This window comes from Carcharhinus amblyrhynchos, chromosome 8 (assembly GCF_965287045.1).
Source record: "Carcharhinus amblyrhynchos chromosome 8, sCarAmb.v2.hapA, whole genome shotgun sequence".
NCBI classification, from domain to species: Eukaryota; Metazoa; Chordata; class Chondrichthyes; order Carcharhiniformes; family Carcharhinidae; genus Carcharhinus; species Carcharhinus amblyrhynchos.
The window spans coordinates 17,234,117-17,246,940 of NC_137331.1; the positions used below are offsets into that span (position 1 = coordinate 17,234,117).

General features: G+C 42.0%; 1 protein-coding gene across 3 annotated transcripts in view; it reads right to left on the reverse strand.

Annotated features, from left to right (window-relative positions):
- The window catches only part of oxr1a (oxidation resistance 1a), a 588,813-nt gene extending 579,211 nt beyond the window's left edge, over nucleotides 1-9,602 (reverse strand). For all 3 annotated transcript variants that reach the window (XM_080193724.1, XM_080193727.1, XM_080193723.1), the window contains exon 1: nucleotides 9,465-9,602. The gene's annotated coding sequence lies outside the window, so the exon portion shown is untranslated. The remainder of the gene's footprint in view (nucleotides 1-9,464) is intronic.
- Between the last annotated feature and the right edge of the window lie 3,222 nt (nucleotides 9,603-12,824).

Consider the following 12,824-nt stretch of genomic DNA (forward strand, 5'->3'; position numbering starts at 1 on the left):
ACTGGAGTTCTACGAGGATGTGTCTAGGGCAGTGGATAGAGGAGAGCCGGCGGATGTGGTCTTTCTGGATTTTCAGAAGGCGTTTGACAAAGTACCTCACAAGAGGTTATTGCAGAAGGTCGAGGGACATGGAGTTGGGGGTAGGGTGTTAGCGTGGATAGAAGATTGGTTGTCAAATAGGAGGCAGAGAGTGGGGGTCAACGGGTGCTATTTGGATTGGCGGATGGTGACTAGTGGAGTGCCCCAGGGGTCGGTGCTGGGGCCTCAGCTTTTTACCATTTATATAGATGATCTGGAGGAGGGAACCGAGTGTAGGGTGTCGAAATTTGCTGATGACACCAAGATTGGGGCAACGGCAAATTGTGCGGAGGGTGTGGAGAGTCTGCAGAAGGATCTAGATAGGCTGGGCGAATGGGCCAGGAAATGGCAAATGGAATTTAATGTTGGCAAGTGTGAGGTGGTCCACTTTGGTAGGAAGGACTATTACTTACGGGGCGAAAAACTGCAGCAGGCGACAGTGCAGAGGGACCTCGGGGTCCTTGTGCATGAGTCGCAAAAACCCAGCTTGCAGGTGCAGCATGTGGTCAGGAAGGCGAATGGGATGCTGGCCTTCATAGCGAGGGGGATTGAATATAAAAGTAGGAAGGTCTTGCTGCAGCTGTATAGGGCATTGGTGAGGCCGCAGCTGGAGTACTGTGTGCAGTTTTGGGCACCGCACCTGCGCAAAGATATTTTGGCCTTGGAGGGAGTGCAGAGGAGGTTTACTAGGCTGATACCGGAGTTGAAGGGGTTGAGCTATGAGGAGAGGCTGAATATACTAGGCTTGTACTCGTTGGAGTTTAGAAGAATGAGAGGAGATCTCATTGAGACATATAAGATGATGAATGGGATGGATAGGATAGAGGTGGAGAGACTCTTCCCGCTCAAAAAAGACAGTAGGACTAGGGGGCACAGCCTCAAGATAAAGCGGGGGCGGTTTAGAGCGGAGTTGAGGAGGAACTTCTTCACTCAAAGGGTGGTGAATCTCTGGAATTCTCTGCCCGTTGAAGTGGTGGAGGCTGCCTCGCTAAATATTTTTAAGACGCAGGTTGATGGGTTTTTGATAAGAGAGGGGATTAAGGGTTATGGGGAGAGGGCGGGAAAGTGGAACTGAGCCATGACAGATCAGCCATGATCTTATTGAATGGCGGGGCAGGCTCGAAGGGCTAGATGGCCTACTCCTGCTCCTATTTCTTATGTTCTTATGTTCTTATGTAATAGTACAGTGCTATTAGTCAGCAGTCTGCCTTCAGGAGTTCCAGAGGAACTGACACTCCTGGTTAAATACAAAGGATAAGACTCCCTGATTGGCCCATCAATTAACTCCTTAAATCAGGGAAATCTTTTTGCATTCAACCAAATAAAACAAAATCAAACTGAGGGACAACTGAACAAGGGCAGCTCCCTGCAAGGAGGGTTGACTCCTTAAATCAGGTAGCTCATATTCCAATAGGCCTGGTTGATGTCATTACACACCCCAAATCTATTTCCCCTTTCAACCCATTTTCACCTCACCCATTCAGTCACCACCCATTCACTAACATTCAGACTGGATCATTAAAAACGTTCTAGTAGAACATAGAACATAGAACATAGAACATTACAGCGCAGAACAGGCCCTTCGGCCCACGATGTTGCGCCGACCAGTTAAAAAAAAAAACAACAATGACCCACTAACCTAAACCAATCCCTTTTCATCCATAAACCTGTCCACAGACCTCTTAAACGCCCCCAAACTAGGCACATTTACAACTGCAGCAGGCAGGGCATTCCAATCCCTCACCACCCTCTGGGTAAAGAACCTACCCCTGACATCTGTCCTATAACTACCCCCCCTTAGTTTAAAGCCATGCCCCCTCGTGCTAGATTTTTCCATCAGAGGAAAAAGGCTATTACTATCCACCCTATCTAAACCTCTAATCATCTTCTATGTTTCAATAAGATCCCCTCTTAGCCGCCTTCTTTCCAGCGAAAACAACCCCAAATCCCTCAGCCTCTCCTCATAGGATCTCCCCTCCATACCAGGCAACATCCTGGTAAACCTCCTCTGCACCCTCTCCAAAGCCTCCACATCCTTCCTGTAATGTGGGGACCAGAACTGCACACAATACTCCAAGTGCGGCCGCACCAGAGTTGTGTACAGTTGCAACATAACGCTACGACTCCTAAATTCAATCCCCCTACCAATAAACGCCAAGACACTGTATGCCTTCTTAACAACCTTATCTACTTGATTCCCAACTTTCAGGGATCTATGTACACATACACCTAGATCCCTCTGCTCCTCCACACTATTCAAAGTCTTCCCGTTAGCCCTATACTCAACACATCTGTTATTCCTACCAAAGTGAATTACCTCACATTTCTCTGCATTAAACTCCATCCGCCACCTCTCGGCCCAGCTCTGCAACCTGTCTAAGTCTTCCTGCAAACTATGACACCCTTCCTCACTATCTACCACACCTCCGACTTTGGTGTCATCAGCAAATTTACTGATCCACCCAACTATACCCTCATCCAGATCATTAATAAAAATCACAAACAGCAGTGGCCCCAACACAGATCCCTGAGGCACACCACTTGTAACCGAACTCCATGATGAATATTTACCGTCAACCACTACCCTCTGTCTCCTATCCGCTAGCCAATTCCTAATCCAGTTCCCTAGATCACCCCCAATCCCATACATCTGCATTTTGTGCAGAAGCCTACCATGGTGAACCTTATCAAACGCCTTACTAAAATCCATATACACCACGTCCACTGCCTTACCCCCATCCACCTCTTTGGTCACTTTCTCAAAAAACTCAATAAGGTTAGTAAGGCACGACCTACCCGCCACAAAACCATGCTGACTATCTCCAATCAACTCATTACTCTCCAAATAACTATAAATCCTATCCCTAATAATTTTTTCCAAAACCTTGCCCACAACAGAAGTGAGACTCACCGGTCTATAATTCCCGGGGGAGTCTCTGTTCCCCTTCTTAAACAATGGGACAACATTCGCTAACCTCCAATCATCTGGTACTATACCAGAGGCCAACGACGACCTGAAGATCAGAGCCAGAGGCTCTGCAATCACTTCTCTTGCCTCCCAGAGAATCCTGGGGTAAATCCCATCCGGACCAGGGGACTTATCTATTTTCAGACCCTCCAGAATATCCAGCACATCCTCCTTATCAACTGTAACACTGTCAACTCTACTCCCCTGCAACCCAGTGTCCTCCTCAGCTATATCCATGTCCCCCTGCGTGAACACCGAAGAGAAACATTGGTTCAATGCTTCACCAATCTCCTCCGGTTCCACACATAACTTCCCTCTGCCGTCTATAACTGGCCCTAACCTTGCCCTAACCAACCTTCTGTTCTTGACATACCTATAGAACGCCTTAGGATTCTCCTTAACCCTATCAGCCAAAGTCTTCTCATGTCCTCTTTTAGCCCTTCTTAGCTCGCTCTTCAACTCCCTCCTAGCCAATCTAAAGCTCTCTAGTGCACTATCCGAGTGCTCACGTCTCATCCGAACATAAGCCTCCTTTTTCTTTTTAACCAACGAATCAACTTTTTTGGTGCACCACGGTTCCCTAGCCTTACCAATTCCACCTTGCCTGACAGGGACATACCTATCACAGACTCGCAGTAGCTGCTCCTTGAAAAAAACTCCACATTTCGGACGTTCCCAATCCCTGTAATCTCCTAGTCCAACCTATGTTTCCTAATTCTCTCCTAATAGCCTCATAATTACCCTTCCCCCAGCTAAAACCACTGGCCCGAGGTTCATGCCTATCCCTTTCCATCACTAAGGTGAACATAACCGAATTGTGGTCACTATCACCAAAATGCACACCAACTTCCAAATCCAACACCTGATCTGGCTCATTTCCCAGCACCAAATCCAATATAGCCTCACCTCTAGTTGGCCTATCTACATATCTAAGTAAGTAGCTAATTCCATAAAAAGGATGCATATCCTGTGTCACGATAATGAATCATAGATTCAAATTACTTATGGACACATTTTATTTTTAAAAAAAAAGTCTTGCTTAAAAGTTCAAAGGGCCTTCAAGCCAATGATAACCGAGAATGAAAGTACTGAGAATGTATTTTAGTGACTGTATGGATGATCCTCAATCCCAAGAGAGATCACAGAATGTCACATCTAGAAGGTTTCAAGGAACCTCAGCTGGAAATACTTCAAAAGGAAGATATGCAATGTAAAACTGACTGTAATCTCCTGAGGAAATAATGGAGGCTGATAACTTACAGGAGATGGTTTCTGCTGAGATGGTTATCTCCCAATATGATGAGAGATATGATGCGAGTTGAAAGAAAGCAATTCTAGGCAAAATACATTTTTGTGGGGTTTTCCCCCCTTCTAGGGAAACTATCTGCAACCCCAGTCACTGTGTGCTAATCTAATGTTCTACTTCTACTAAATGTTTGTGCTGTGAAAGTCACAGCTGAAGAACATCCAATAGGCTCATGTTCTCTCTGATTGATAGAAGCCAGTCACAAATCAGCAAGGCCACAGTCAACAAGGAAACAGGATAACTTCTTTCAGCTAATCTGTAGCATGAAGAAACTCCAAACCAACTGGAAGTTCGGATGTTTCTTATTGGTGCGGAAACGGTGGAATGAAAGGCCTTTTCTACTCTGTATGATTCTATGCACTACTCAATTGCCAAAGTCAGTGCTAATGGAATAACCCAACTTAACGATCTCAATGTTTCATAACCTATGATGCATAGACAAGTAAAAGGCAAATTGGTATATCTTTTTTAACTTTTACTTTTGGGCTTACTTCTCATTATCAATCTGCGTGCATGTGTGTTGGGTTTTTTTTCCCTCTCATTTCAGTAAATAATAATTTCACTCTATAACTCAAGGAAGTCTGGTTAAATTGCCTTTTCCACAAAAAAATTCATTCAGACTAGGAAGAAGTATGCACAAGGGAAGGAATTTTTTTTTAAAGTAACTACATTGTGACCAATCAAGGATGTTGAATAAAGAGAAAGCCGTTCATCCCTCCTCACCCGGGAGCATGATCAATTGGGGGGGGGGGGGGGGGGACTTGCCAGGGCCCTGTGTTCCCCTCGTTCAAATCCACTCTGACAGAATTCTCTGAGAGATGCTGCACTGTGCATTTCTGAGACAGCCATGTCCCAGGAGAACAGCGCAGTACATCAAGTCAAAGGAATTTTCAGGTGCAGCGGCAATCGTTATCACTGCTCAAAAGATCTGGGTCATTATTTCTTCAGGGAGACAGAAAACAGAATGGCTATGCATCATTTTTGGCTTAACATCTTGTATAAACAGTACAATGTTGCACTTGAAAATGATTCATGTTGATCTTGAATATGATTTATGTTGATGTGTATGTTCAGAGGCAAACAAAAAAACAACTTGCAGATGATATTTTCATCAAAGGGAGGTACTTTTAATATAACTTTCCAAAAGTCAAAGATTAAATAGAGGTTTACGAAGTAGCAAATTTCCTAACTTCTGTCACCCAGAATCAGGATCCAAAACTCCTAGATTAGACACTACACCAGCTACGTGCAAATGAAAGCATTTTTTCCTCTGGCACAATATGCTGTCAATCCAATTTTAGATACTTACTTGTGCCAGGGTCAATCTAAATCCTGTAGCTGTGTACCCTTTCTGGGTCAGGTCTACGATGTGAAGTTAAAACGCTTTGAACGAATCTTCCAATAGTTGACATGCCATTGGTTTTAGCTGGGTTCAAATGTTCTTTAAAGGATGGAAATCTGCTGTCCTCACCTGGCCTGGCCTACATATGACTGCAGATCCACAGCAATGTGGTTGACTCTTCAAATGCCCTCTTAAATGGCCCAACAAGCCACTTAGTTCAAGGGCAATTAAGGATGGACAACAAATGCTGGCCTTGCCAGCAATATCCATATCTCATGAAAGATTTAAAAAAAGGTTCCACTTTCACTGAAAGAAGAGCAAGCTGTACAATACATTCCATCTGAAAACCTTAAGTTCAAGGAGGTGCAAAAACAACATAATCTAACAATTCTGAAATACTGTCCTTAGTAATAGCATTAGAAAAGAAAATGAGGAAATAAACAAAGCAAAGTTTTTTTAATCTACATATTCTCAGGTTTCAGTAAAATCATTACCATCCCAGGCTATGCAAGATCAATTTTGCAAAGAACTTGTCACCATTCAGGACAAAACAACTAGCTTGATTGGCATCCATTTCAACACCTTAAAAATCCACTTACCCCACCATGGATGCACAATGGCAGAAGTGTTTACCATCGACAAGATGCACAGCAGCAACTTACCAAGGCTTTTTCAACAGCACCTTCTAAATAGCTTCTACCACCTAAAAAGACAAGGACAGCAGATACATGGGAATACCACCCCCTGGAAGTTTCCCTCCAAGTCACTCACAAAGAACAAAGAAAATTACAGCACAGGAACAGACTCTACAGCCCTCCAAGGCTGCACTGACAATGCTGCCTGGCTGAACTAAAACCCCCTTTCCTGCCAGGGACCATATCCCTCTATTCCTATCCTATTCACGTATTTGTCCAGACGCCCCTTAAAACTCACTATTGTATCTGCTTCCATTACGTCCTCCGGCAGTGAGTTCCAGGCACCCATCACCCTCTGTGCAAAAAAAAAACTTGCCTCACGCATCTCCTTTAAACCTTATCCCTCGCACCTTAAACCTATGCCCCCTAGTACTTGACACTTCCATGCTGGGAAAAAGCTTCCGACTATCCATTCTGTTTATGCCTCTCAATCTTGTAGACTTTTATCAGGCCGCCCCTCAACCTCCGTCATTCCAGTGAGAACGAGCCAAGTTTCTCCAACCTTTCCTCATAGCTAATGCCCTCCATACCAGGCAATCTTTTCTGTACCGTCTCCAAAGCCTTCACATCCTTCTGGTGGTGTAGCGACCAGAATTGAACACTATATTCCAAGTGCGGCCTAACTAAGGTACTATAAAGCTGCAACACGATTCGCCAATTTTTAAACTCAATACCCCAGCTGATGAAGGCAAGCATGCCATATGCCTTCTTGACTAACTTCTCCACTTGCACTGCCACCTTCAGTGACCTGTGTAACTGAACATCCAGATCCCTCTGCCTATCAATATCCTTAAGGATTCCAACATTTACTATATATTTCCTGTCTTTATTAGACCTTCCAAAATGCATTACCTCACATTTGTCCAGATTAGACTCCATTTGCCCAAGCCTCTAACTGATCTATATCCTGCTTGAAACTATATCAAAGTTCCTTCATTGTCACTGGGTTAAAATCCTGGAACTCTTTTTCTAAGAGGACTATGAGTCTATCTACACCACATGGACTGCAGCAGTTTAAGAAGGGGCTCACTACCATCTTTTCAAGGGCATTTGGAAAAGGGTGATAAATGCTGGCCTAGCCAGCAACGCCCACATCCTGTTATATTCACTTCCTGAGGAGCTTCAATAGCAAGGGTATTTCCAATCAGAACGATCAAAGGAATAATAAATTGCTTTCCATATTTATACCATTTTATCTTATAGCCAATAATATGCTGCACAAAACAAGTCCTATGCAGGCCTGGTTCAAACAACATTTTAAAATATATTTACACAGAAAATAATTTTGCTAACATACTGTGGCTGTTCCAAACATTGGAATTTCAATGCTTATTAAACTAAATTAGGTGACTTGGCTATCTAATTGACCAATATACTCCAACACTTCAAACATGTGCAGGTTAGGTTCATTGGCATGCTAAATTACCCCTTAATATCAAGGGGCTTAGTAAGATAATATGAGATTACAGGGATGCGGCATGGGTGGGATTGTTGTTGGTGTAGGTTTGATAGGCCGTGTGGCCTCCTTCTGCATTGTAGGGATTCTATACATGCCTACCTGTTCATATACTATTATGCAAAAAAATTTGATAGAAGTGCAGATATAAGGATGTATACTTTAGGATTCATAGGTCAAAAAAATTTAAATAGGTTCCAATATTAAAAAAAAAGAGACAGACAATCTCAACAACTCAGTTGTATCATACCAATCACTCTGGAATCTGTAAGGCAGGAAAAGTCAAGTCTGAAAGAGTTCCTTCTGCTGATGCTGCCCATGACCCTCCAACTTGTGTGGTCGTAGGGTGAGAATAGAAATATGTCTTTCCATTAATGTCCCCCCCCCACCACTTCCCCCAATTTTAACAGTCTACTAGTATTCAGTCTAGATTTGCATGTGATGTAGGGCCATACAAGGTTTACTAGCATCCAGAGAGCACTATACGATTCACCCCTCTCAGGAAGGAAGGAAGGAGAGAAAATTGGGAAGAAGGAAAACTGTGCTTTCTTTTAACCCCAAGGCAACTGAAGCACTGCAATGATGATTTTGGATAAATTTTGAAATGTTTAACAAAAAAAAACACTTTACCATTTTGAAGGATCAATTGGTACGGTATTATGTAATTAATTGCTATAATTTTCCTGATTTCATCAGTTATTGAATTTCTGGCTAGATCATGCCTTCAAATGATAGATAGTACCTCAAACATTACAAAAACAGAATTACAAAAATCTTTCTATCTAATTTGTTTTTTTTAGGCACATTCAGGGAAATAATTGAAGATACTGTGTTGCATTCCATAAACAACTACATTAATATTACTGGACGCACACAAACAGAAATTCCAGTGCAATTCTTCAATGTAAATTTTTAAATATCTTAATGCATCAGTACACACGATTTAAAATTAGAACACTAAAATATTTTGAAAATTCAAAATGTGCAAATGTGGAACGAACGATGCTTCAATTACAACCATCTCCTTTGAATGCTTGTGCTAAGGATTAAATATATTTTGCACCATGACAGAGTACATTGCACTGTTGCTCAAAGAGTTAATCTTAAAGTGCCATAGGCACATTTGTGACTAACTCTAACACATTAGAGTCCATGCACGGTTGAAGGCATTTCACTTCATCCAGGAATTCTGAGCTCGGACGCTCTACATCATTAGCAACCTGGGCTGTGTTCAACCACAGCAGTCTAATTAAAACAGACAGTCTTAATCAGTCAGAAGTAGTTGTCATCTGCAGCAGCTTACGAACCTTCCAGCAGTGGACTGGCTATTACTGTGCTGTCTCGCAGTAGTGCAATGGATTACCTGAAACAGAGCTAGTTCAGCATCCATTACATTGCACTGTTTACATTCCCAAAGCATAAATAAAGGTTTCTGCTTCACACATGTCCTTGATTTTAACAATATAATTCGTTACTCAAGAAGAGAAAACTAAATATTAACAATCGCAACATAAAGCATTAATCCAGTGCATTAACCATAGAAAACGGGAGCAGTTACGGCATTGCTACTTCCCAATAACAGGAGACGCTAGCATTCACAGAGAAATAAAACAACTTACCTGCAAGGCAGAATCTCGTATTACTCCATACCCCACTTCACTCTTTCTACATACAGCAGTCACTATTTCCTCAAGGCCTTCACATTCCCTGCTTCGACAACTGCATCATAGCATTATAGAGCAGACATGCTCAGTAATTTGACCTTCTCATTCTGGAAAATACCAAGCTGCATGAAATGAAGGGGGAATTGGATCAACCCACTGTCAAGATAAAGGGCATGTGTCTGCTGAAATGCAGCAAGAAACTAAAATCCCATTCATTTCCATAAACATGTGAGCGAACTCACGAATGTTAGCTTTTATCAGATATTTCACGAGGTAAGAAATTCACTACTACAAACCCCAGATCAAATTCTTCAGGGTTACCTGCCTCACGAATCGCAGTGAGCACAACTAATCGATTATATCTATTTACAAATTGGTATTCCTTTCTCTGGACCTTTACTAAGTTTGTTTAAAATCCAACAACAAACGAAAGCACATTCTGTTGTTTTGATGACAGGAGAGCATTGTGAGTTCAAATTACTCACACTGCAATAAACACATATCTTAAGCTCTATATGACAGCTCAGTTTTCTCCTTGGCCTTTACATTTTGACCTCATGAAACTTCATGTTTTGTCCTTGTCTCTGACGCTTTTTTCTGTCAGTTGCACTCAACGTCAGAAGAATACTGCCTGTTAGGATGCTCTCTTGCTTGACCACTGTCGTTTTAGATCTGGGTGAAATACTGCACGTTCATCCGCAGCAGGAACTGTAACTGGCACACTGTGCTATTGGAGCAGCAACCATAATTGATTCCAGGCATAATTGGGTCGTCATTTTCCATCTATCAGCAGTGTGCAATATTCAGTTCTTTCATAATCCAAAATATGAAATAAAATCAATTTTTAAATATTGTAGTCACTCAAAACATCTGCCATGTGACATCTGATCACATGACTGCTTATGTCCATGTTTTTGCGCCAGCTGTTCTGCAAGAGATTCCAAGAATCAGACACCATTTATGAGCAAATGAATGGGGCAAACTAAACAGGAAAAACAATTTCCAGAGGAAAATAGGTATGGAAGAAGCTTTTATTCCGCCAGTACTTCATGGTAATTCATTGATGTTGCACTGATAAATGATCAGAATATGATCATAAATTTTCCCATAGTGTACCTGAACAGGCACTGGAGTGTGACAACTAGGGGATTTTCACAGTAATTTCATTGCAGTGTTCATGTAAGCCTACTTGCAACACTAATAAATAAAAATAAACACTCATTATCCTCTCATAACCAAAAGCAATAGAATAATTCAATGTCAGTCTTTATGTAATTGGTGATAATTAATAGGTGTGATGCCCCAATATCCTGTCTGTTGTAATCATAATCCTATAACTCCCTCCACAGCACAAGGTTCCCACTGACTACTTTAAGTAGGCCTGATCTCTTTCCCTATCTCCTTGACCACAGGTTTGTCTCCAGTTCCATGTGAAGGTGCCAGCTGTGAACCAGGAACTTTAGCCAGAGCTGATCTACACATTACATAAGAGCAAACTTGTATTTATACAGTGTATTTTCTGATCTCAGGACATCCTGAAATTCTTTACAGCTAACAAAGTAAAATTGGAAGTAAAGAAAGCAACAATTTATACTGAATCAGAAGAGAATACTGACTGGTTGACAAGAGACTGATTGGTAGAAAGGTTGCATGGAGAACTGCCAAGCTAGTTTCTTGCTTTGTTGGTAATCTTATAATCTGTCCTGATAAGTGTAAGACAAAAAGTGTTGACAGCATGTCTCATTTTTCAATAATACTGAAGTACCAACTGCCAAATGATTACTCGTGGAATGTAGTCATTGTTGTAATGTGGGAGTTATGGCAGTCAATAAGTCAATAACACTCTCTTTTTTTTGGTAAGATCTCCCCAATGTTTTGGCCTCAACTACTTTCTGTGGTAGTGAATTCCACAGATTCACCACTCTCTGGATGAAGAATTTCTTCCTTACCTCAGTCCTAATCCTCAATCCACCCCTTATTCTCAATCTATGATCTCTACTTCTGGACTCCCCCACCATTGGGAACATTCTTTCTGAATCCACCCAGTCTAATCCTAGTAGAATTTTATGAGTTTCTATGAGATCTCCTTTCACTCTTCTAAACTCCAGTGAATATAATCCTAACTGACTTGGTCTCTCCTCATGTGGCAGACCCACCTTCCCAAAAATCAGCCTGGTAAAACTTCACTGCACGCTATAGCAAAGACATCTTTTTTCAGATAAGGACACCAAAACTGCACACAATACTCCAGGTGTGGCCTCACCAATGTCCTATACAATTGCAGCAAAACATCCCTATCCCTAAACTCTAATCCTCTCGCTATGAAGGCCAACATAATTTGCCTTCTCTACTGCCTGCTGTACCTGCACACTTACATTCAGTGACTGAAGCATGAGGATAGCAAGGTATTGCTGAGCATTGACTTCTCTCAATTTACACCCATTCAAATAATAAGCTGCCTTTATATTTTTGCTCACATTAATCCTCATTATATTACATCTATTATGCCTTACTCAGCCTATCCAAATCATGCTGAAGCTTCTCTGCCTCTGCTTCACAGCTCACCCTCCCACCCAACTTGGGACCATCTGCAAATTTGGAAATTTATTTAGTTCCCACTTCCAAATCATTATACTATAATGTGAACAGTTGGGGTCCGAGAACAGATGCCTGAAGTTTTTCACTAGTCATTGCTTACCAGTTGGAAAAAGAGTGGAACTGAGCCACTTCAGATCAGCCATGATCTTACTGAACGGTGGGGCAGGCTCGAAGGGCTAGATGGCCTACTCCTGCTCCTATTTCTTATGTTCTTATGTTCTTAAAAGATCCATTTATGCCAACTCTTTCCTCCCTATCTGTTAACCAACTTTCTCATAGAGTCATAGAGGTTTACAGCTTGGAAACAGGCCTTTCGGCCCAACTTGTCCATGCTGCCCTTTTTTTTAAAAACCCTGAAGCCAGTCCCAATTGCCCGCATTTGGCCCATATCCCTCTATACCCATCTTACCCATGTCACTGTCTAAATGCTTTTTAAAAAACAAAATTGTACCCGCCTCTACTACTACCTCTGGCAGCCTGTTCCAAATAGGCAATACCCTCTGTGTGAAAAAAATTGCCCCCCTGAGCCTTTTGTATCTCTCTCCTCTCACCTTAAACCTTTGCCCTCTAGTTTTAGGCTCCCCTACCTTTGGGAAAAAATATTGACTATCTACCTTGTCTATGCCCCTCATTATTTTATAGATCTCTATAAGATCACCCCTCAGCCTTCTATGCTCCAGAGGAAAAAGTCCCAGTCTATCCAGCCTCTCCTTATAA